The following is a 26809-nucleotide window of genomic DNA, read 5'->3' on the forward strand; positions in this document are numbered from 1 at the left end:
TTATTCGTAACAGCAAGCGCTGACAGGTGTGCAAGCACCGTTCTCAAAAGCCAAGTGCAGCTGCGGATATTGACATCTTGACCCACAAAGGATGACTTTGGGCTTGCAGTAGCAGAAGACCCAGGTTAAAATAGCAGAGCGGTATTTAACCCAACCTTGATGCTCTTCCAGAAAGTCACTTAAAGCCTTTAAACCCCTCCACACTGTGAGTACCATAATAGCCACATGAGGAACTATTAAAAACTTCCTGTGAAAGAAGGTAATGAGAAAACTATAATGTCTGGGAAAAACAAAACAAACAAATGAATGAACAAACCCCAACCTTCCAGAGAACTCGAATTGAGCTTGACCTCTGTAAGGTATCATTTGCTTCCTGTTTGCCTCCAAAGTACAATGAGGTTTATATTTGGGCCCCACCTTTCAGTGTCTGGGTCTAAAAATATAACAATGAACTTGTGGCACAAAGGCCCTGTCTCCTGCAGAAGCAGAATTTAGAACCAGCTGCAAAGCACAAATTCTCCTCTCTTTGAGTCAGAACAAATTTTGAGTAGGTAGATGGGTTTTTTTGTTTGTTTGTTCTTCTTTTTTTTTTCTTTCTATTTTTAGGTTGCCACAATTGGGAGGATTGTATTAGGATTAGGCCAGACTTACACAGCTGTTTGTTTTAAATGATCATGACTATAACTATTTTAAGGTGCTTGTCACCATGGTTACCTTGATGTTGTTCTCCAAGGTGTCTGAGCTGAGACAGAGCTCAGAGGGAACATGGGGCTTCCTGAGTGGGAAGATACATGGATGTCTAATCCATAGATCTTTTTACTTCCTTGAAAGTGTTGAGGCTCAGCTCCACAGAGGAGAAAAGTATGTGAAGGATCGCATTAGCCTGTGCTGAAATGCCACCAAGCTGACTACTTGATGGTCTTCAGACAGTTCTTGTTTTCAAATAAGAAAAACCTTGGACGACAGTGTGGGAAATGTGGTGGGTGGGGGCAAAATGACATTTGGGAAGATGATTCAATGCCTTAATTTTAATTCCATCTGAAAATTTACTCTTGATCCTAATGCTACTCCTTACTGAGCTTTCATTTCTCCTATGAAACCCACCACTCACGTCTGGTGGGAGTTAGGCCAGACATATTCGCAGTTTCTCAGCAACAGACTGACAAATGCTGATGTTTGTATGACTCTGGCTCACTTGTTTCATTTTTTCATCGCAGAGTTTACTGCTTTGTTCTCTTCCTGTTTTTTCTGGAAGCATTTCTGCTTCTCCTTTTCCCTGTTTAAGTTCATTTTTTCTGGTGTTCCTAAAGCAGTTGCATTCTTAGTGGTTATCGGAATAGTTGGAAGTGGTTTCGCTGGTTCAGTGGAGCCCCTCAGAAAATGGGGGAACAGGCTGGTTATTTTCTTACTACATTTGTCAAAGAACCAGAGTGTCTTTCAAGCCTCAACTCACCCCATGGATCCCCTGGGAGATGCCTGAGTGTGGGCCCTCCTTTTGCATGCACAGGACTAGCTCTACACCAGCCAGCACTCCTAAAAAGAGGCCTTGGGTAATTCCCCAGACCATTGCACAAAAGGCTGTGAGAGACAGAGCATTTCCAGCTGGAAGGCACAAGGTTTACTGTATGAGGAAGGGATCACTGGAGTGCTGCTGCCGAAGGGTCACACCATGGAAACCTAAGGGCCCTTGTCTGTGAAAGGACAGTCTCTTACCCACTCTGTCCCTTTCCATCCAGTAGACCCATAAAACTCCCAGAGTAGCCACCTGGCTCTAGGTCTTGTCTGCAGCCCTTCTCAGCTCTGGAAGATTCCTGATTATTGAAGTAATTATTGAAGGCCTGGTCTAGAGCAGCAGAGAGGTTGCATGGTACGGCTGGATAGCAAAGAGGTTGTATGGTATGGCTGAATAGTAAAGAAGATACATGGTATGACAGGATAGTAGAAAGGTTGTAAGGATTAGAGGAGCCAATAGCAGTAGCAGAATGTCAGTAGGAATTTTAGACTGGTGCTTATTTGCACTGTGGTGTTAGTCATTGCTTACCCCAGCAGGTGCAAAATGTTCCCATCACATTTGTTACGTATTACTGAGATGAAAGTTTAAGGTCTGAAAAAAATTCTGCCAAAGCCGGCATTTGTGTGAGAGACAGAAATGTGAATATCAGAGGTAATTATTTTAATCAGCTCTGTGTGTCAAAACTAGCTGATTTCCAGACCCAATCTCTTAGAACAGCCTGGAGCCCTTTCTACACGGCATGGGTACTGCAGTATTTCTGAGTTGGTGACAGTCTGACTCACTTCAATATGTCCCAGCAGCAGTGTGAAGGGCATAGTCTGAGTGACAACTATTTCAACACTCATATACATCCAGCCTGGTGTCAAGGCCTTTTCAAGCACTGATTAAAGAAAGATGTTCTTTGCCCTGGAAGGCTCACAAAGGTACAATAACACCTAAACAGGTCTAGATATCATCTGAGTTAGTGACCACCAACCTGTACCTTGTGTTTCCCATTGGCAAAGCTAAGAGTCAGGATCCCATCAAAGACAGGGTGCCGATGACTTGGCCCCTCTTGCCTCCCCTGCATTAGTGGTTACGTGTGGCAGAGGAGAGCTGGCCAGAGAAGGGGAAATGTGGTCTGTACCAGGGATGAGCATGCTGCAGGACCCCCTGTGCAGGGCTGTCTTGGTGCAGCATGATGCCCTGGGACATGGGTTGCTGCTTTCTGGGACTGGGGCCATGAGGGATGATGAGGAGCACTGGGCAGAGACTGATGGCGAAGGTGGCCTTTGGTGTGGTCAAACTGGGGACAGCTGTACTGTTGTAACACAGCTCTCAAATATTTGCATGCACACAAAATCAGAGGTACCCCTCTGCCCTGAACTCCTATGCACTCTCCGCATTAGTTTTCTTGTGGATCTTTAAAAAAGCAGTGAACTCATGGAAATTATAAAACTGCTGTGTTGAGCACTGGCACATCAAATTTTTTTTCTCTTTTCTACTTCAGTCTTGACATTCTCCCTCTCAGAAACCCCAAAAGCTCTTTAAAACAAAAACCCCAACCATCTGTAAAATGCAGCATGACGGGAGCGCAAAATCAACTGGACTTGCTTGTAAATAAAATACCAATCCAAAAATTCAGTAGATGTTATATATTTGTGCAGAGGGGTCTTGCAGCATGTTTGGACAGCTGCTGCTATTAAAACTTTTGCCAAGTACATTTAAAAAAGCCACCCCTCCTAACTGCCATTTTCACAAATATATAAGGAGATTTACAAGTACTTCAATGCCAAACTGAAACCTTCTTGGAGCTACCTTTAGACTTACATTCCAAATATTCTAAACCTTTGAGCAGCATGTTTATTTTTACCCTATACATCTGCCTTGATGTAATACAGGCAGTAAATGTATACAGTTTATGCTTGCATGTATGTATATCCAAGAATGTTGTTTCAGGGTTTTTTTTTTTCTGTCTTGGAGACAATATTGAATAATACATTTCACTTATTAGCTTTTTTAAAAAAAATTATTATAAAACTATAAATTTTGTAACCGCAAAGATAAATGAAGAAAATTTGCTGCCAAGCTGGGCACAGGGTGAACTTAGTTCCCTGTTACTGAACAGCACCAGGTAGATTTGGGACATATCCACGGGTAAGTAAGATCCTTCAAGACTTGCCCCACTTGTGCAACATGAAATGTTGACTTAATTCCTTTAGAAGCCGAGGGGCCTTTGCACTGGTGGTGGACGCAGAGGGTGCAGGAAGACATGCCCCCGGGCTTTTCTCCATTGTGTCACTCAAGCGATTCCCTAAGGGAACAAAGTTTATTCTTACATTTTCCAAATGCTAATAATATTGCTCTTTCTGTTTTCCTGCAGAGCCTTCTGTCACCAGTTGCAGTGCCAGAATATAAGGCAGGGACCCAGAGTGGGAGGAGGTGAGACTGCAGCTAGGGGCATTGGAAAACATATTGCTTTAACTCTTTACATGCTGAAAAAAGGAAGTTACAGCATCCTGGGTTTGACTCTAAATTACAATGGATGAGGCTGCCTCTTTTCATATTGCAAGGATTTTTCTCCTGAGTCCAACTTGAATATTTATTTGCAGTAAACATATTCGTTTTTATTCAAGGTACAACTGTAGTCCAATGACTCCCTCCCACAGGAAGGTAATGCAGAAGCTCTGGAGAAACTTGCCCCTAAGAAAAGTTTGAGGCTTTTTAACCCTGCAAAGCCTCCAGGGGCTGGAATGTTACCATTGTACAATCTGGTATTCAACACTGGCATGCTGTTCCCAGGCAGGGATGTTGCAAGATCTTTGTTGATCATGTTAGAGCTGCTTTGGAGACCAGCATTTTGTATTACATATTTGCTGTCAAAAGAATGTTGAGTTCAAGCAGTTCAAGCATGGGACCGGGTATCATGCAGCCCATGTGGGAGCCCTCTCTGGGCTCTGGCACTCATCTCTGATCAAGTTATTTGCATAGTCTCTCCCAATTTCATCAGATTTGGACTTGCATTTTGTTTAGCTGTTGTTACATTGTGTGTGCTGACAGCTCTCAGTCCTCTCTGGAGGGGCTGACGTGTTTTGTTCACCCTCCTATGTGGAAAACGTTATGAACAGGAGGATAAAGGGCTGGAACACTTTTCTGAAAGTATATAATCAAGGTGATTTAGATCTGAATCTGAGCAGAATCTTCTGTTGGCAGTAAGCATTCCACTTGCTCAATCTATAAATAGCTATTTAGATTGCAAAGTGCTCTTCATAAGTTATATCCCTGATTTGGCCTGAGTGAGAAACAAAATGTGGTCTGCAGAATGGAAGAGAATAAAATAAAATGTTACCTCAGTGGAGCTGACACGACCTTGGACCCAGATGGCGTTTTCTGCTTTATGATCCACCAAACTAGCTTACCATGTGGTCAAAATTACATTAAACATTCCTGCAGTCCTGGTGCATACAGTAAGACGTTCTTCTTCCAAGGGAAGTAGCTCATCCTTCGGAGGTGTTTGTATTGCTATCACCATGGCAACCAGAAAAGATGAAAGTCAGAATCCAAAAAAACCCCCTAACATTAGCTGAGGTATGGATGGGCAGTCAGATTGTAAAACCATGCACAGATTTCTAAAGGAAATGACTGTTCTGTATTAAACAAACCTAGCAGAATCCTAGTGCTCTAGTCTAAAAATAGCACTCCCAGCTTCATTAAGTGCAATGGCTTTTATAAACCCCTGTTAAAGCAGATACCAGGAGTGGAGGATTCTCCCTCTGAAGGGGGTGAGGTTTCTCTGTCTTGCTTTGCACAGTCTGCTTCCAAGCATGACCATTTGTGGTCCTGGTTTTGACATGGGTTTTATGAAGCATGGCTATAAACAGCTGCAATACTCACCCTGTCTGAGCTGGGCCATGAAAGCGGGACTTGAAATGAACCCTAAAATCTGAGCCCTGGCTACGACACTTTGGCTCCTACTCTAGTAGACTTGGTTGAGACTCATTCTCTAACTCAGTTTGGAAGAAACTCTGGTCAGCCAGGATTTTGGTGTCATCCCACATGGAGTGTATCTTTGCCCTGCTGCCTAAATTGGGGGAACAAACCAATAGAATTCCACAAAAATTACTTTCAGTTGAAAAGGTAAGCCTATATTTCCCACAGAATAGGACAGAAATCCGATTATTAAAAAGTAGCTACAAAAGCTACAACTTTCCCACAGCAATATTCCTTTAAGGCATGGTTTAGCCTTAGATTGGAACTATGAGTCCCTGTCTAAAATTAAACTAACTCTGGCTCAGAAACGTGCCTCCTCACCTGCTCCTGGGTTCCACCACAGATGAGTCTGGCAGAAACGATAATTTGAACACAATTCTCAAATCCAGTTGCAAACTCCAGAATAGATAAATTTTACCTCTTTCACCATCATATCTGAGGTAAGAAGATTTGCTTAAATCACTTTAAAGTATTGCTTCATCTCATGAAGAAAAGGCTATGTGGAACAGGTTCCTTTACTATTAAACAGAATAAATTCAGCAAGACTTCCAGATCCTCTTCTTTACTTATTTATCACAGGCTAATAAAGAGAGTTCTTTTCCCTTGCTGAATTTAGGGATTAGACAAATAAAGCTCAACACCGCTGAGTCAGATGAGGACTCGCTTGTTAAACATTAACAAGCACCCAGCCTTTTCATGTGTCTGCTTACTGATATCTCTGCAGCAGGCTTCATGGTTTGCCTTTGTACTTTTTTTGCATGTTACGTTAAGCAAGCGCGGCTCTTTACGATTACTAGGATAAGAATTTTTTGGCTCTGTAGGAGCCAACCCTTCTCTCTAGCAATGGCAGGCTGCTGGTTTCATGGTCTCACCATCCCTCACAACCTTCCTGGTCCTTTGCCTTCATGTGCTCCACATGCTCTGTCTGCCACAGGTGATCATTTTTTTTTGAAACGCTAAAGTGCAGTTTATCTCCCATTCTCTGTTTGCAGACGACATCGCAGGACAGTTTTTTAATGGAAAGGGAGTACAGACAAACCCATATTTAGTCCCCCAGCAAGGACTTCAGGTAAATCTGAGGTTCACTGGGGAACTTACTAATATTTTCCCACCTAAGTGATGGAAGGGAAAGTAGAAGGAATAATAGAAAGATCCAAGAAATAGTAAGAGTGTAACCACAACTTCTTCACTGACAATGTCCTTCCCACCAGTTTATCTGGTGCCCACGGGTCTGGCTGTGGGTGTGGAGGAGAGATGGTCTAAGTGGCTACACAAAACTGCATCACTGAAAAACCTGCAATGGAGGAGGCAAGAAAACAGGGGAGAATCATACATACTGCCTTTGTTACAGGGTGGTCGTTGTGGCCAGGGTGCATTCAGCGTGCCTTTCATGAGCTCGGCTTGGCTTGCAAGGCTGGGAGAAACCTCTGGCATTTGTGAAAATTAAAGGATGCTGGAGGACGTGTCTGGTCAGACAAGTGAAGATGGTCACTCGCTGTCTCTACCCAAACTAGCCCACACAAGTCTGCTCCAGGGTGGTGGACATTTAAATACCTATTAAAGTGATGGTAAGCTCACAAGGAGCGCTAATCCATCTACTCTGGATTAGGGAAAGAGACAATACTCAAGTATCTGCACCATTTTGTAGACATAACTTGAGACAGTACCAGTTTTTAAGGACCTTTTGTCCATAATGCTCATTCTTCACACAGATACCTTCTGGTACCTCCCATGAATGAGAATTACTTTCTTCTTTTTTTTTTTTTAATTTTTTTTCCCCCTGAATGCATCCACCACAGTGGGCAGGAAGGGTCACCCAGGCTCCCACTTATCTTTAATGCCAGTTTACACCATATTAGACATCAATACCTACTGTGCAACCTGCTGGTGCCTGCAACTGATGCTGCGCCGAGCACACAGAATATGAGTCTATTGCAGCTCCTAGGTGGTCGTGTACTGGTTTCGAACACAAGGTGCTGACCAGGGGCCTGGATACAGTCAAAACTCCCTTAGCTTTGCTTTAGCCCTAACACCTAGGGCCAGCTTCGCCTCCACGCATGCACAGATCCAGACAAAAGGCTTAATTTGAAATCCAAATAATGTTGCTCTTCTGGTTACTCTTCCATGGACTGTTTTCGCGTGTGTCCTCCTGCAGTATAGAAGCTTTGGTCTCCACACACAACCCATTAAAACAGAGACAGTAAAAGAGAAAGAAATTATGTCAGAAGAACTGAAAGCTTAATGGGAGTGCAAATGAGGCAAGAGTCACTATATTTGCATTTATTTTCACTAGTTCTCAGATTTACAGGAGATCCAGCAAAATGCAATTTGATAGTAAGCCCAGCTAGTTACAGTATCCAAGGAGGGTGAAAATCCCCTCAAACTGGATGAAACTTGATGCTGCCAGCATACTGCTGAATCCCCTCCAGTGTATTTCCAAATCACATTCCTCCCTTACTCTGCTGAGTGCTGCCCACAGAATCAACAGTAAATCAAGTGACCTGCAAAATACTTCTTTTTTTATAATGCATCTATAAATTTCATGGAACTATGGATTTCTTCTTATGAAATTTAATTTGAGTCACTTGGGGAAACATTTCCATATTGAAAAGAACTCCTGGCTTTCATTGTATGTGTACTTTGCTTCTACCAAAATGCAAATGCTTTGATTTAAAGGGACTTAGCCAGGGTAAAGCCTGCCTGCACAAAAGCCATAGGCCCCATTTCCACCTGGCAGGATAAAGCAGGCAGCTGCTGAGCTGAGCAATCTTATGTCCACCAACCACTTGAGAATGGGCACAGCGAACATGGGCTTATGAGTGACGCTGGCTCTTCTGCCTCCTGGCTTGCTGTGTCACAGGGAGGACAAGGCAAGAGCTTGGCCATCATTTCCAGTAAGGCTGACTCATGGAGAGAGCTGCCGCCAACCTCCCTCAGGTCCAAGGAGCTTTGTGGGCTAAATCATCATATATGTTAACTAGAGCTTAAAGTGTCAGGGCTCTGAAACACATAGGGCATCATTTACAACTGGTAAAGCTGGCTCATAGCTTGCTCTACGTCATAAATTATCCTTCTACCCACCTACCATCTGCACATCTATTGCTTGCATGCCGGTTAAATATTATTTGAAAGCATTTCAGCATAAATAAAATTAGCGATCAGTGAAATGACATGAATTTAAATCGGCTTCTCAGTTCCAAATTTTAACAAGAGTTTAAAATGATTTTAGCAAATGACTTTGTATAACCTTATTTCTCAGTCTTCTACTGAATTGGATGTTTTGTCACAGGAGTGGTTATCACAGGTCATCCTCAAATGAAGGGAACCACTTAGCTAATTTGGTGCCTTTCCAGTTCCGACTTAATATTTATACCATCAACAGAACAGGTGATTGAAAAATGTCTTGGTGCTGAATATGTTAACTAACATAAAGCAAGCGTAGGCATCTGGGCCATTAGAGAGGAGCTGGTCCCTTCTGCAAGTCACCGCTGAAGTCCCTGGGAACCTGGAGGCATGAGGAGGTCAGGATCAAACCACAAACTCCACAGAAGCTTCATTTATCACACAGGAAGCCTGCTCCTAAACTGTAGGAAAGCAAGCCCTGAGGCTATTTGTTTTCCTTGCTTTCCTTCCCACAGCATAAGTGGTTTCTGTGCTTGTGTTCGTGACTGCTTTGGATGCTGGGGCGTCATGATTGTTTAGAAGTAGACTGTTTCCCCCGGCCACTTATATTTTCTAGAATGCATGCTACAGCGCCCAGTACAACTCCCAGGTTTTTGTTTTGCAATAAAATCCACATGTTGACTTCAGAGAAGCCCTGGGTGTCTTTCCATCTTGAAGCCCTCCAAGGACTGCAATGGAGGCACCTCTCCCAGTATTTAAAGAACTGACAAGAATAAGGTACTAGGCAACATTTCTCTCAGGGCTGACTTTCTTCTGTCCAAAAAGCAGATTTTAGGCAGCTGTGCCTCTGCCTGCGCTTTCTGTGAGCAATGATGTGCATGCACATTTTTGGTTAATGCTGGAGTGTGATTGCAGCTCATTTGTGAAGTGACTGCTTCCCGTCGACAGAGTGGTCAGTGGCTCAGGGCTTCCCCTTGTTGTCTCAGACAACCATTCAGGTTGGAAGGAACCTCAGGAGATCGTCAAAGCAGGGTCATCAGTGAATTCAGACCAGAAATTAAACAACATGATTCTTCTGCCAATCATCATGAGACCAGAGCCCCTCTGGGGCTTCCTGCCATGGAGAGGGATGGCTGTGCGAGTGCTTGTGAGAAAGAGGAGGTGGGAAGGAGATATGGTCCATTTTAGGAACAGAGATAAGAAATATTTCAGGCAGTTGAGTCCAAAAGGCTGTAGGGGAGGAAGGAAAGGAACAGAGAAATTAATCTTGGGCATTTGAGATAAGAGTCATGGTTTCAGAAAATGTAATTTTTACTTGTTTTTCAGAGCCTTAAGACTGGGAACAAAATGTGATATATGGCCTGATTTTTCTGACTTTTTATTTCATACAGTCACTTGCACTTAGACCAAATGAGTGAAGAAAAGCTGTGCTGCTGCTTGGATAGCCTTGTACGTCTGCCCAGGATAGATACAAATAGAAATCGCACTAGGTACAAGAAAGAAGAGGAGCCAGTTCAATCTTAGTCAGTTTTGCATAATACAAACTGGTCTTGAGGGAAATCACCCTCACAGACAGATTAAGCCTGGCTAAGGATCAAATGCATCTTCAGCCACCACCAAAAAAAAAGACTGTATCTTTCCATGGGCTCCTTTATTCAAGGAGAAATTGCTAACTGCTTTGTTTGACTTCCACAGCCATTAGATTTTACTCTACTGAGGCCTGATCTGCCAGAATGCCAACTGAGTTAATGTTCTCAGGATAATCACGAATTCCAAAAATATATTGTTTTGAAAGGTCTGAAGCACTTGCAGAAATACCACTTGCCACTTGCACCTGCCCAGATCCAGTTTAGGGGCATCATTAAAATAATTGCATCCCCTTTAAGACACACTTATGGCAGAGTATGAACATATAATACCTTCAAACATCAAGAACATTTTATTGCCCACTGTCTTTGAACGATGCATCATTAGATCTGCCTGCCTTAGGTTTGGCCTCCAATGCTGATCTCACATAACATTTGCATTTGGTAGTGCCCCAATTTTATGTCCCCATACCTTTTTGAGTTAAACAGTAAAGATGAGGAACTGACACTAGAGGTTCACTGCATCACCTCACTAACTCCTGTTTAGTCCCATTTCAGTGGGAGTTATATGTGTCTAAGGATCTGGGCCAAGGACCCTCAAGGTCACGTCTTCAGAGCTCACTGGAGCAGGCAGGATGTCCTGGGGTGCTAAAATGTTTCTGTGGTGGTAAGAACTTCTAAGGGATTTGAAGTGGGATTTGGGTATCTTTGAGGATCCCCTCTGCTCCTTGCATCCCTATAGAGTCAGCTGTAGAACAGACTAGAAGCAACAAAGGGCCTTGAACTGTACCTACTCCCATTACTTCTGTAACAAGAAGACCCTTTTCCTTCCTGTTGTTTATAGCCCCATATGGTTTGCTGCAGTAGCTCTCCCCTTTTGTTACGTACATACAAATGAAGACACATTTTGAAAAATGCAGTGACTTTTGTTCCAGTGAGATAAAAATCCACAGTTTATGTTGCAAACTTTACCCAAAAGTAAGTTGCTGGTAATTTTTGGCCATCTTCATGACTGGCAAGCAGAGTGCACCAGCAAATAACTATCTGTTCTGCACAATTAAGTTCTTTACTTTGTAGAGACTGACAAAAAGTTTTGTGAACTCCCAGAATAACAACTCCTAGGAGAATGGAAACAGGGACACGGAAACACTTGTACAGCATTAATGAAGTCTCTAGCTGTGAGTTACTTTTGGGTAGATGGATGAATAGATAAATCAATCTGCACATAAACAACAACAGGCAGAGAAGATACACAGTTCACTGAAGTTTACAGTTCTCTGGAAAAGTAAGTCTTGCATAACAGCTCTGGGTTTGCACACAGCAGTCCACTGTGTTGTTATTACCTATGCATTGCGGCAGGTACGTCAATCCTGAACAGAGCAAAGCTTTATGGCATATGAGCCACAAACTCAGAGTTTGCCATCCTACCCAGCTTCTTCATTCGGTGGGGCAGCTGCTCAGCTGATTGCTGGCAACAGTTCCCTGTTGGCTGCAGCTAAAATGTTAACAATGACAAAAGCATTCCGGATGAATTTGGGAGCATTTTCTGTTTTGAGATGTGCAGAATTTCTGTATAATGCTTCCTTTGAGGAAGAGGAGGATTTTACTGCTAAAACACAAGTTCTGAAGCCTCAGTAAACATGTCCCTTGTCACCCTGTGCCAAAGGGATTATTCACTTTCTCCACCAAACAGAGGTATTTTGCAATTTAGTTCTCTCTTCTTTGGCAATCCCAGTGCAAATGGGCAGAGCCTTAGAAGGGATGGCATGTTGGTTTGCAAGACCCTCAAGATTGCTCCTGTGTACTTAGGTACTTCCTCCCATTGGAGTATCCATCTGTAATTTCCAATACTCTTTCCACCTCAAATATGTTTGCTAAGTAGATAAAAATTATCCACATTGATTTATATAAGAGACCAGCTATGCAGGAACAAGTAACCAACTCTACAAGGTCACTCAGAAAGCTTTTTACTCAACTAGAAAGAAAAGTTTGATTTCTTGGTCTCTGCTTAAATTGGGCAGTGGGATACTGTGTGGGATACTATGGGATCATATTCCCCTGGAAGTGCAGATGGGAGACTTTCAGACTATGCTAGAGCTTTGGTCCAGCCCACACACCCACTGGGGACACCAGACCCTGGAGGGGGTGGGTGGCACATGTCTGTGTCTCCTTTCAACACAGAGTGGGAGCACATACCTCAGAAATGCTCCCGGGTACCCCAGTACAGATATAGGTTGAATTCCTTACCAACAGCATTCCTATTTCCTCATGCTCATTTCTGTTAGGAAAACATCCCAAACTCAACAGGACTATATTTTTTTATGGTTTGATTTTCTATTAAACAGAAGATATGTTGTGGTGCTTATCTGATTCCTACAGCTACAAACTCATGGGTTAATGTATAACCAGTATATTCCTGAAGTATTTAAGTTGCTATTTCCCTTCACTTTGCCAAGGTAATGAGGTGTTTGATGAAGGGAGTTCAGCTGCAGACCTGCAAATGTACATTCTGTAGGCTAGAGAGAAACCACAACAGGCTCTCGCGTTTAATATTCTGATAAATTGGGCACTTCTGCACCTTACATCAGGCAGTGACACAATGCAGCCTTGTTAATCCAAATAGAAAGCGCTCCTTCAGTAATGGAGTCCAGGTCTGTTTCAGCAAAATTAGGTTTGCATCACTAATTCAAAACACCATAGAAATCCAAAAGATGCTCTGGAAGTAGATGTTATCTGCTCATCTGTTCAGATAAGTGAAGCATAAAGCCTCAACAACGTGAGGAGGCAATGGAACAAGTTGATGCCAGCATAGAGCACTGGTTAGGTAGATTAAAAAAGCATATCTGGTGACGATTGTCTTTTTTTTTTTTTTTTTTTCTGAGAAACACATCAAGAGGTGTATTAAAACAGCTCAGAATCACTGATGGATTTTGTTATCTACCGCCTGGTCTTGGATTGCTGATAACTCCAAGACTGTCCTACTTTTTCAAGACTTTGAACAACATAATTAAGGTTTCTTGGAAATAAATCAATACTTGATATCACCTCTGAATAACATGCTGGCCAGACAATCTGCCTTCCTTATTGAGACATAGCTAGGAGTCACTGGTGTCAGAGTTTAAGCTCTCACCTTTTTCTTCTGTGTTTTCTTTGTAGGGGAGGTTTTCTTGCAGTTAAAGCTTCAAACCTTTCTTTCATGGGCCACAGCTGCTGAACCACAGCACAGGCACACACACACACACACACACACAGAGAACTCAACTTAGAGGACTGTTGTGATCGACTCTGATTTCATTAACCCTTGCTGCAGGTCTGGGTGGAAGGTGGGCTGTGGCAGACTGACTGCTGTTTTCAACTGTCATCTTCAGGAGCCATTCATCACACTTTGCCTCTCCTTCATCCTTTATTCCCCAGTAGTATACACAGAAAATGTGAATGCAATAGACTTTCAAATAGTGTTATACAGGTGGAGGGGAAAGGCGCTCTGTGGGGTGTTGAGGGGGTACTAACCCAAGGCAGTTATGCTTCTGCTTTTAGCTGCCCCTAGTAACACCTCTTTTTCAGGCACCAGGATGGGCAGTCATTTTAGTAAAGATTATTTACCTTTTTTTAATGTGATTAATTCAGAACCTGCCAAAGCTTAGGTAAATTCTCTGGAGGCTTGAAACTGTTTAGTCTGAATTTTAAGGGAAACGAAATTGCACTTTTGAGCAGTTAGGTCATAGGTAAGCCCTAGGACTCTTACTTTTGCTTTGAAATGATGCTGAAATGGGAGGATTTACTAAAGCCTCCCAAGTCTGGAGGTTTGATTAAAAAAGTAAGAAACCGCAGAGGCCTTGATACTGAGCTAATGTATCTCTCTATGCTGCTTGACCCTTTTTCTTCAGTGAGGGACAGAAAGGGCCAAAACATTGATGCTTTTTGTTTGAAGTTTCCTTGGGAAGAACCCCCAGTAAAGACCACCCACCAGAGAGAGGCGGCATCACTGTGCCGTATCTGCAGACACAACCCAGCTCTAAGGCCCTCCAAGCCTAGCTCCATTCCATGGTGATGCTGGGACATCTCAGCCTCTAGATGCACTTGCACCTGAGGAGCTCCTGGGTGCAGCAGGAGCCTCTCTGCCCCTTCATATTCTTGATTTGGAGAAACCCCATGGAGATTTTCCCACTATTGTCTAATGATGCTGTTGGCAAGGGCTCCTTCTGCAGTGCTGTGGTGAGGAGGTAGAGGAGGATGGTATTAATGAGATTGCATTATGTTTGCAGGCATAAAGAGAAAGAAAGGGTTCATTCAGATACTCAACATGAGACTTAAACATCCAGTGTAATGAAATCCTCTGGCTGTTCTTTGCCAGACCAATCTGAGCTGTTTCAGCTGGGACAGATTGGATCTGAAATGTGTCTTCAGGCTGAATGGGGGAAAAATAATCATCCTGATGACATAATGGAGGAAAATCGGGGTCACAAGCCTGGATGGTGATTGCTGCTAGACAGAGGTTACCCATAAACTTTCTTGGCCACAACCACCAGAATGCTGCAGGGAATCAGTTCCCTCTCCTTGATGCACCAAGGGAACAGGGCTAAAACATCTACATACTTAAGATTAAACAGCCTATACTGTCATTTGCACGGTCCTAAGAAGACGCTCTTCAAAGACGCAAGTCTGATGAAATTCTGTTGTAATTTATGGGGCGGGGATGCACTAGACTCCTAATGCTGTCTCTGTTCCTGTCCTTGCATGATTTACCAACTTACCTCGGACACCCTGTTTGGTTGCCTAAATTTGGCATGTCATTTAAAAGCACAGCAGCTTACACTCTCCACAATGCCTGTGGAGAGTAAGAGACCTCCAGAAGGCATCCTCCCTTGTCGTCTTCCACGACTGACCACAGTAGGGGCTGCATGCTACTTCTCCTGCCTTCCACTGTGGTGTAGGACTTGGATGCAGAATTCTGGGCCTGAGTGTCTCCTTATCCTCATCTTTTTCTGTGGTGTGTATGTACTGTAATAGGGATAAGTACCTAACTGTTGTAAAGCCCTGACAGTGAAAGATGTGATGTACTCTTGCTGCTATAGCACCTAACAGTGAATGTAACAGCTCAGCACAGAGAGGTCTCTCAGCCTCCTGAAAAATGCATCTCTTCCCTTGTGGCAAAGGAGATTTGAAGAGCTGGTGAGCATGAACTAGAATTTTTCTGTTAAATACAGCATGAAAGTCTTTCTTTAGAAGCTAAATGGATAAAAACAGTGCATGAAATTGAAGTTGATAATTAGCAAGTCAGTCCCAGTGAGGAGCTCATAACTGCTTTGACCTTCGGGCTTTGTGCAAGGGCCGAGAGGGGAAGCACATCTCCCTAGCTGTGCAGCACAACAGAGCCCACACGGCTTTGCCTGAGGAAATGGCAATGCAGTGAGCTAAGCCCTGGCAAAAACATAAAATTGCAGATCAAAAGTAATGTATAGAAGAGATTGGTCCTAAGCTGCCTGCCAGAAAATTAAGGTGAAGAGCTAATTCCCTCGGAGCTGCTCATAGTCTTGTCAGCAGAGCGCCAGCATGCAGCCATCCATCCATAAGGTTTGGCATAGGTGGGGTGAGGTTTCGCAAATCTTTCTTAGTTGGACAGACAGCATTGATCTGTCTTTCATGATCTTAATTTCACAGCTTTAGAAGCACAGATACCTTTCAGGCCACTACTGTTATTTGATACTTCTCTGAAGAGTTATTCTTCCCCTCTGTATGTCACCGCTACGTCATGGCCCTGGCCTACAACCTCTGAAGTTAGTGGAAAACCTTCCAGAAGACTTATGCTCTGTCTTCTGGTGAGGGATAGGAACCCTGAATGGACAAAGGTCTTTGCTGCATGGTTCAAAGGTTCACAGAATTTAGGATGAAGAGGAACCATTGGGTGACCTTTGCACTATATACAACAGTTCACCCATATACGCGGGCACTGGCGTCAGGGACCTGCACTTCTCTCAAGTATCTCTTCCCACCTCATGTCGCAACTAGATGGAAGCACCATTTACTGACTCCACATAGTTGTGCACTCTAGTACAGTCACTTCCCAGCCCTTTGCTAAACTTTCAACCTCTCATTTGCAGGCATTTTTCCCAGCCCTTGAGTAATTTTTTATTGCTTTTCTTTATTGTCTCCTCCCTTATGACATCCACACTGGAGCTGTGACTACTAGCACGAGATATACTTTCACGGAGGGAAATCATGTTCCTTACTCACCACCCACATGTTTATACAAGCAAGAATTATGTTTTTAGCTCTCCTTACCACGCACTTGCAATGGGAGCTTGTCACTTCTTCCGAGAGCCTGTCCTCCTTTTCTTAGGCTGGGCTCGTGTTTCTTGTAGTTAAATTTTGCCAGGTTTTGCTCTTGGCTTCTACTCTAATGCTTTTTGTTTTAAAAAGCCTTGTGTACCAGGAGAGTCAGATCTCTGCAGGTAATTATCCTGCAATTTACCTTTACACCAAACTTTGTGCCAGCCATTAACTTCTTCTCTAGTGATCTCATAGCTATTTCTGGCCTGACCTCAAGAATCTCAGTTTAAGGTCTAAAACCTGAACACATCCTTTGTCTTTTTCTTCTGTGAGTCATTCAGGAACAGATAACACAAATTCACACACTAACCTCTGGTAGCAAAGGTTTTAGGATGGTTTTATGACAACATATCATCAAGCCAAACAGTCTGCAAAGCCAGCCAAGGTGGATTTTTTTTTCCTGCTGTGTCATATCAGGATATGATTTGTGAGAGAGAGAAAAGGAGAAGAGCAAAAGCCTGAGTGGGGACCAAACAAGCCCACTGCTGCTAGCATGCCTCAGGTGCATTGGAATCTGCACCCCCCTCCCACGCCTCCACCCCCTCAGCCCCCATAATGCAATGAGTAGGAGAGGCAGGGACAGTTTTAAAATAACTTTGACTGTAGTTACAGAGATGAAGTATCACGCCACAGCTATGATTTACCATCAGCCAGACAAGTCACCTCTGGTATCTGGGACATAAAATCATGCACAAAGCAGAGGCAGGACAAAGGTGACAGACTATGGCCAGGCAGTGCTGGCAAGACTTACTGGGATGTGTGTGTGAAGGAAAGAATTTGAATCACGTGAAGAAACCAGGGGTAAGCGAAACCACTGTTGGTTGAACAAACAAATCTAATGCACTCTAAAGCATCCTGGTCACCTGCTCTAACTAAGCTAAATAAAGATCTTAGCTGTAGCTAACTGAGATATTGCACCTAAAATTTCACTGATGTCTTTTACAATGGCATAATTTCTTTCCTATTTTTTTGTTGGATATACTAATATTTTTAAGATCATGTTTGTCTTTTTCATGGCTTCTTCTTTTCAGTGGCTCGTCACCTTCTAGTCACCTGGCTTTTCTCTCAGCTGTTTACTTCAGAAAAGCTCTCAGCTGGTAGCAGAAACTCTTGTTATTAAAACCTACATGTGGTTGAATCACATTCCATTTTATAAAGATACTCTTGATTCCCCTCTGCCTTGGCAAAAAGTATTTATATCACCAGCCATGACAGACAGAGTACCTCCCTTGTAATGCCTTTACTTTCAATACTAGCCACATTTTTGTCTTATCTTTAGCCAGTTCTCTACAACATTTCTTCTGCTAATTCAATAAAAGCAAGTGCAAGGTCCTGCCCCTGGGGAGGAACAACCCCCTGCACCAGTACAGGCTGGGGGCTGAACTACTGGAAAGCAGCTCCACTGAGAAGGACCTGGAAGTGCTGGTGGACAAGAAGTTGACCATGAGCCAGCAATGTGCCCTTGTGGCCAAGAAGGCCAACGGTGTCTTGGGGTGCATTAAAAAGAGTGTGGCCAGCAGGTTGAGGGAGGTTATGCTCCCCCTCTGCTCTGCCCTAGTGAGACCACATTTGGAGTATTGTGTCCAGTTTTGGGTCCCCCAGTTTAAGAAGGACAGGGAACTGCTTGAGCAAGTCCAGCAGAGAGCTACCACGATGATCAGGGGACTGGAGCGTCTCCCTTATGAGGAAGGGCTGAGACACCTGGGTTTGTTCAGCCTGGAGAAGAGAAGACTATGGGGGGATCTTACCAATGCTTATAAATATCTGAAGGGTGGGCACCAAGTGGATGGGGCTGGACTCTTTTCAGTGGTGCCCAACGACAGGCCAAGGGGCAATGGGCACAAGTTGGAATGCAGGAAGTTCCATCTAAACATGAGAAAAAAACTTCTTTCCTGTGAGGGTGCCGGAGCAGTGGAACAGGCTGCCCAGAGAGGTGTGCCTGCTCAAGCAAGGGGGTTGGACGAGGTAATCTCTAGTGGTCCTTTCCAACCCCTACCATTCTGTGATTCTGTAATCCTCTTCTCCAGCTCACCCAATAATTACCCATGTAGCCCCCTCTCAAATGCTCCACTTAAGTTTAGATAGGTATGATTTTCTTAATTTCCTTTGTCTCAGAATATGAATTATCCTATCAAAGAAAGGTCAGTTTGGCCTGGTATGATGCATTTCTCTCATTTACATGTTATCCATATTCTTTGATTTCATTCAAGGATCTGTGGTTGATAAAGATCAGATTAACAAGCCTATGATTCCCCATGTCATGTTTTTCACATTTCTAAAACATGGATATTACCTTTGCTATTGTCCATTTCTGTAATATCTCTTCCAACTTAAAAATATTATTGAAAAACTTTGCAATAAAAGCCTGGTGTCATTTGACAGTTCTTTCAAAGTCCTGTGATGGAGGTTATCTGTTCATCATTTCATAAGCCCCTGAGCTCCATGTAGATAACCTCATTTGCATTAACCACTACCTTTCTCCCCATGTTCTTGAATCAGAGGCAACATATTCACTTAGGTTTTGGAAACAAAGTTATAATATCTTTAATGTTCATCCCATAATGCTCAACTTCCTTACTTCTTCATTTTTTATATAATCAGTGAACTGATCATCCTTTTCTCACAAACTTTGAAGCCTGTAGTTCACTTGGAGCTTGCAAAATCCTACTTTTACCTCTATAACTTTTAAGAGTTTTGAAATAAAAAAATAATAATCTTACTTACCAGACTACATTTGTCTATGCTCTCTTTTAATTGAAATGTATCTGGCTCATAATCTACCACTCCATAAATATTTGCCATGACCAGCTGTTTTATAGTAACCCAAGATCCTGTACAACAGCTCCATTTCTGCTTTCTTCTCTGCCTTCCTCCTCTCATCGTTCACTCCTCCATAGAAATACCATCACACTGGAAGCATCTGATTTCAACAGCAGAGATTCCTTACCCAGTTAATGGATGCTCTGAATCGCCCCCTCAGAGCCCTCCATCCTAAGCTAAGCACGTACACTGACATTCAGCCCCAGGCACAGGTTATTTAGGTGCCTTCAACATGCACGCAAACATGGGAGCTGGCTGTCAGAGCTTCTGCCATTGCCAATACAACAGCTCCTGTTGCTCATTAATACAGTCAGTGGAGTCTGCAGACCTCTTTGGAGGACAGGGGTAGGTGCCTGGTGTAGGTGGCCTGAATAGCTCTGTGCTCTTTTGCTCCAATTCTGTTACTGAAGTGCAGGCATCCCAGTCACTGAGATGACTTTGAGGATATCACCTACTTCTGAGATGTTTTTTTGGAAAGGTGTGGCTCTCTTGTAGGTCCTGTGTCATATCTGCAAGCTTAATGCAGATGTCTCAGATGATCTCTGGAAACATAAATAGTATCAGACACCAACACTTAACTAACTGAAGCGAGCTCCAGCTTTCCATTAAATATATAGGGAGCTTTGTCAACTTGTTCTCATGAAGACATCTATATTCATAGGCCTAAATTTTCATGTCAAGAGTCTGGAAAAGAATTCCACCTCCAATTAAGAAGCCTGAATTAAGAAGACAATTCCCCACTGGCTAAAAAAATTCAAATATAAACTTTGTTAAACAACGCAGAGTAGGTATTTTAAATACAAAGTATAATAATTTCCAGCAAAATCACACATACTTTACTCATTGAGTAGTCTGGTTTCCTTGAGTTATGATCAAGAACAAAGAGAGAGATTCCCTTGTTCTTTGGCTCTCCTCTCCTGAATATGGGACAAGAGTTTTATCAGAGGGAAAGTTCTGTATGAACTTACTTGTGTACGTTACTAGCCAGGAACAAAAAATCAACTGAAAATCACAATAGTATAGAAAGATGTGCTGGCCTGCCTGGTCAGCTGTGTGTTGGCGTTTGAGAAGAGGTATGGCAAGATCATCTGAGACCTGATGATGCACTTTCATGCAACCCTCAGGTGTTCTGGCCTTGCTCCATGGTAGGACATTGTGTTCTGCACCCAAGTAATACTACAGCATGTAGCTGATCTTCTGCTGACTCCAGCCAGACCTGATACTATGTTCCCAGTCTATGCTGGGGCAAGAGTTCCCTCCAGATAGCCTGATACAGAAAAAGCTTAAGGATAAGGTGAGTAGCCTTTTCTCCCTCTTTCCCCACAACTTTTGTGACTGAATTTAGCCAAAGATGGATGTTGTTTGGTAAGGCTGACTAGTATGATAAGTGTTATTTTAGCCTGTGGTAGAGTTTGTATGAAACAAGAAGTTAGGCCAATTCATGAAACTGAACACCCTTCTCACCAGGAGATTTGTGACTGTCAAAGTCCACGCAAGGAGGAAAAGACCTCAAACACCCTCAGGTGTCCTGTAGTGGAATTCCTCTGGTCTGTGCAGACAGATAGAAAAGAAGGCTTGTGGAAGTCTGAAGAACAGGTGGTTCAAAACAATTTGTGTGCTGAAAGAGGTCTGGGAGGTTCCTAAAAATTATCTTTTCTGCATAAGAAGGTTTCTTTCACTCCGCTTCAGCTGGTTTTTCCTGGTAAGAAGAAATTTAAACTAAGAGATGAAAGGGCAAGACTGGAAGTGTCTTTCCTACATGTAATTTTGAGCAGACTGCAAGAGGAAAGCAAGACAAAGGAAGATGCAGCAATGGAAAAAGCAGCATCAGTGGTAGGATGAATACCCAGCCAAGAGACAAAGAGTACAAGTACTTATGAGAACGGTGGGTAAAGCACTTGAAACAGGATGTAATTGCTGTCTGTGTATTTCAGGCTAGTGAGGAGGCAGAGGGGGCAAACATGGTGGGGGGGAGGGAGACCGCTGTGGAGAGTCCTGGCATAAGAACCAAAAAGTCAGTGAAATACAGACTGGAAATTAAAGAGATGTCCTTGCTCACTACAACTGTGAGGTCTTCAGATGAGAATGGTAGACTCCTGAAAACCCTACTGACTTTGCAAAACAGAGCTTGACCAGCTCAGGAAAGGGAGTGTAGGATGTGATGGCAGAAAGCTCGTCTTTGACAAGCATTCATTTACTTCAGGGTGCATTTTAAGACTCCACACCAGCCCCCAGTTTGAGCAGCATGAAGGTGAAACAAAGCTTTTTCTCTTGCCTGGTTTGACAGAGATGCAGCACAGAGTCTGACCAGGCTGGCAAGTAGCAGTGCTGCTGGCACCGTCCCTCTCACTGACAGAGAAAAAAAAATCTTGAACAGCATCACTGACAACACATCAGGCCACGGACTAATGTTTATTTGCTTTTTCCATTTACAGTACTCAATAAGGAATGTTAATGGAAAGTTGTTTAAGCTCAACAGGCAAAAGCTAAACTCATGAATAAGAGGTCTTGGAACATTTTTGTTTGAAATTTCCTTCTTGTTCCTCTCACCCCCTCCACCCCTCCCCTTCTTTCCTATTAAACTGAAGTCAATTTCCCTAATAAAGTCCAAGGCCTTTAAATCCAGCCTAACATTCATGATTGCTATCTTTCCTTGAATAAACAAAATATTTTATACCTTCTGCTGGAGGCACAGACTTCTCTTATTTGTGGGGGAGAGTGGTAGCAACATTTTAAACTCTGCTTTGTGCACAAAGGCTGATGAAAGCTGAAAACTGTGAGAACTGGGCTACTCAATCTTCATTCCTTATCAGGAACTGGGGTGATAATGAAACCTGACATATCGTGCTGCTTTCCTTGATCAGCTCGTGATTGCAGGACTGCAAAAAGAGGAACCCAACAAAGGGAAAATGGGACCTGTCCATAAACCCAAGGACTGATCCTGCAAAACCTCAGGTAGCTTCTAGATGCTTTATACAGAATCAGGCCCTAAATGCCACTGCCAATAACAAAGAGATAACCCACTCAGATAGATAGCCAGGAGCCCTGCGCAATGCAGCAAACTTGTCCCATGAGTAGCAATGGGAATGTGACTCTGACAGATACAATATCCACAGAGCACTGCTGAGAAAGACTGCTGTTTCTCATCAGGTATTGCCCTGACACCAGATGCTCCCCTAGAGATGAACCCTCTTTTCATGAGGCACCTGGAAAATGCCCTAGAGGGAGGGGATGTTAGCCTGGGTTGCCATTTGGAGTGGTTTAGCCAGACCAAAATCCTCCATTTGAATCTGTAGCAGCCCTGAGTTTGTGCCCTCCCTCATACACACGCCTGCAGCCCATTGAAGAAAACAGTAAACTACGAGAGAGCCACAGCTTCTCATTGAAATGTCTCCTTTGGCCTGTTAAATCAAAACAAAACAGAGCAAAAAATGCAAACTGAGATGCAGGAGTTTAATGTGCCCTTCTATCCACACATGTTTCCAATGTATTTTATAACAGCCACAACAAAACACAATTACTTGGTGTAGGCAGGCATGCTTCTGGATGGCTCAATAAAAGTCCAGATGGAGCTGCGCAGATCAAACCTGAGGTGAGGGCCTCTTTCCCCCTTCCCATTTGCACGACCGCTCGCTGTCATCATATGCTCTTGCTGAGATGGTGCTAGCACGGGCAGGGGGGATGAAGATGGTGAGACCTGGAGGTGATATGAGAGCAGGTCACATAGCTGCTTGCTTTCCCATGTGGCACCTTTGCTGGGTGGTGGCTGCTGCTGGTCAATTCATGCTCTGCAGAGGCATGGCAAAGAGCAAGAGTAAAGAGCTTTTGAGTTTACCGGCAAGGCGTGAGGGCTCAGCTGCATTATGGGATCAGCCCAATGACTACAGTCTTCTTTCGCTTCCCTACATTAGGGAATGACCATCTGCAGCAGAAACAAAACTGCACTTAGAGTCTTCTGGGCATCAGCAACTGCTCTGACATAATCTCACCTTCTTTTTCTGGTAAACTGAGCTTGTGAGCCTACACAGGTCCTGATCACTGCATTAAAATCACGTATTAGTCCAGAGGACTGGGAACAATGATGGGTTTGAAAAGGAATTCAGGCACAGCCTGCGAAATCCCTAGTCCATCACTGAAGAAAGGAAAGGACTTCTCTCCCCCTCTTCCCCACATATTGTTTGTTTACTTCTAAGCAAAGTGCAGCTTAACTCGAATTAAGGGAACACAATCAGAAGCAAATCTTATGGTAGCTGCACATCATACTGCACTACACCTGCAATGCCACACTCTGAGATAGTTATAGTACAGAACCCTGTTTTCTAGAAAATTCAGATGCAATCCCAGGTCATGCTGACTTTCCAAGTGTTCATGAGTGCTAAGGAGTGATGATGTGTATTCATGAATCACAGCCTACTTACAGCTGTCATACAAACCCAACCCTTCAATGATCTGAAGATTAAAAGCCCCTGTGCCCCAGGATGAAAGTTATATTCAGCCAATATCCACATGGGCAGTCCTTTAAACTGATTTCTAAGGCCTGCTTCTTGAAATTAGGCTTGCAGGATAGGACCTCCCTAGGACATGGATTATCTTCTTGGCTCTACTTGAAGATTTGGGCACTGCCTTTTATTTCAATATTTAGGTGCTGCTTTAACCAACATGCCTCCTAAGAAATTCTGAATTCTAGTCAGTTCTGGGTAATAATAATAATTCATTTCATTGATTTCTGCTGCATTCCTACTCAGGGTAAATAATAAGAGAGCTCTGTGTCATGGATTCAGACCAAGACTCCAGCCCTAACAATGACTGAAAGCCCCCATGGGGGTGTAGAGAAGTCAGAGACAACAGCACACCAATTACAAATCCCTGCACTTCATCTACTGCTGGCAAAAAGAAAAGGTTAATTATCTAAAAATAAAGCAACTGTATGCTGGTGCATGAGGGTGAACTGGGAGGAGCGCTGTAGAACAAACAAGATAAGGCTGTGATCTACAACTTCAGAAGACTGAGGCTGAATAAGGAACTGTCCAGTATAACCTGTCACCCACAGGCAAATCAAATTGCACAGCTGAAAACTCTCGACCAAAATAAATGGACTACGTCATGTCTTTAATAAGCCTTTTCTGGTTCCAACACTGAAACCAACAGGTGCCCAGGAGATGCAACACTCCCACACCCACCTAGTTACTCCAAGACTGTACATGTTCAAATGACTTACCACACCACAGTAAGCCTGAGATGTGAAGACTGAGATCAGGGCTGAACTTCCTCGGTGTTTCTGCTGTCTTTTAAGAAAAGGCCAGTAATTTTTTGCAGGTGTGGATTTGAAACCTTGTCTCCAAAGCACTGTCGTGTTTAGGGTTTTACTCTCCATGAGCATCCATGAATCACAGAAGGTCTAGGGAGTTGGGGAAGCACCAAAAAGTTCAGGGGTGAGGTTCACCACCACAGACCCACAGGCAGGCAGCTGGCATCTTTCAGTGTTTGTGAGGACCACCGTATTAGAGAAAAACTCAGTAGCCATCAGTGGTTCTGCTGTGGGAATCCAAACAGCCAAGGATACATAAGAAGAGCAAGGAAGAAACTACAGTCCTCCAGTGTGAAGATCTGCCAGGCAGACAAAGACCTCACAAGTAGGCTTCAGCTACGTATTTATGGCAAAGAGGAAAGAGCAGCAACTTCTCCAGCCTGGGTTAATAGCTAAAAGAGTACAAGTCATTGAGTCAATCCCAGTGAGTGAAAATCAAAATAATCTATAAAACCAATAGGGCCTTAACAGAGTCTTTAATATAGATCTTAAATACAGATCAGAGCCTGGATCATGCACTTCCTAATGTTAATTTTTCTAAGTCATTCATTCATTCCATTGAGCCAAAATTTTGAGGGTCCATTAATACTTTGAGTTTTATAGCAGCTGAAAGCATCAAAGGCCATTGCAGGTGCTCCCTGCATTCTACATAACCCCCTCTGAGAAAAGAAGGGGAAAATACCATCTCTGAATAAATAAAGGACCTGAGGCACTAAGATGCTAGAACTACTCAGTTAATTGCACATCACCTATCTATGGGGTTGGCAAATTTCTCCTCTCCTGTCTCCGAGCAGGTCCTTAATCACATAACAATTCATCTGGGTTAAAGAAGCTGCATTATAAAAAACAAAATATCCAAAACAACCCATAATAAAATGACAAATTTGGATTGGGTCACTGTACTAAATACTGCCACTAACAGTATTAGATATACATAGCTTCAGTTGCACTGAGCTAAAATTGGATCCGATTTTGTTCTTCATATTTTTGGTCAGGGCAAATACACATGGGCATAGGTGGGTGCTCAAGAATTCTCACAGGGTCACAAGAAGAGGTCTGCAGGAGGGGATGGCTCCCCCTCAGATCACTCCTCTGGCTGCCCTCTTAGCACAAGTGGTTACTCATACTGTTGCCATGAGGAGAAGAAATCAGTGGGTGATAGAGTCAGGTGTCACTTTGATACAAGCCTATATAGTCAGTCTTGCTCCGCTGAACACAGAATGGAAGTTCTCTCTCTCACATGCATTTGCGTTAATTTTTAAAGAACTGTAAGTTGGCTTTCTGAACAAGGGCTGTTCCCAGTCACTCATCTGGGAACATGACGAATACTGCACTCATTCATCCAGGACTGGATGTACCATAGCTAGTGTGGTGGGCTGACCCAGCTGCTCTCTCACTCGCCCTTCTCAGCAGGATGGAGGGAGAAAATAAGATTTAAAAAACTCCTGGGTCAAGATAAAGTCAGTCTAATGAAAAAAAATCAAAGGTTGTGTGCGGAAGCAAAGCAGAAACAAAGGAGATGTATGTTCCGCTTCCCATCAGCAGGTGACATCCAGACACTTCCTGGGAAGCAGGGCCCCAGTATGCATAGAGGTTGCTTCAGAAGACAAACACCTTAATAATGAATCAGGCCCCCACCCAATCCCACTTTTTTTCTTTTTAGCTTTTACTGCTGAGCACAACATCATATGGCATGGGATATCCCCTTGGTCAGCTGGGGTCAGCTGTCCTGGCTGAGTCCCCTGCTAACCTCTTGCTCATCCCCAGCCTACCGGCCCTTGGGTATAGTGTTGGACCACCTTGATGCTGTGTGGGCACTGCTCAGCACCAGCCAACACATGGGTGCGTTACCAACATCGCCCTAGCCACAGGTACGAAGCTCAGCACTATAAGGGCTTCTATGGAGAAAGTTAACACCATCCCAGATGGACCCACTACATGGTTTCACAGGTTACACCATGTGGGAGAACTTCATCTGACATGTGGTGCTGATGTGTTGATGTGTGCCAGAAGAGGGGGAAAGGAACTAGTTTAAAGTCTTGGCTGGCTGGGAACACGATGTCAGCTAACACCATGCTGTGTGTGTGCAAAAACTCACAATACAGGTATAAAGAGTTGGATTTTTTCACAGGCATTTCCATGTGAGCTGTACATACTCCT

The sequence above is a fragment of the Phalacrocorax aristotelis genome, chromosome 1 (genome assembly GCF_949628215.1).
Source record: "Phalacrocorax aristotelis chromosome 1, bGulAri2.1, whole genome shotgun sequence".
In the NCBI taxonomy this organism is placed as follows: Eukaryota; Metazoa; Chordata; class Aves; order Suliformes; family Phalacrocoracidae; genus Phalacrocorax; species Phalacrocorax aristotelis.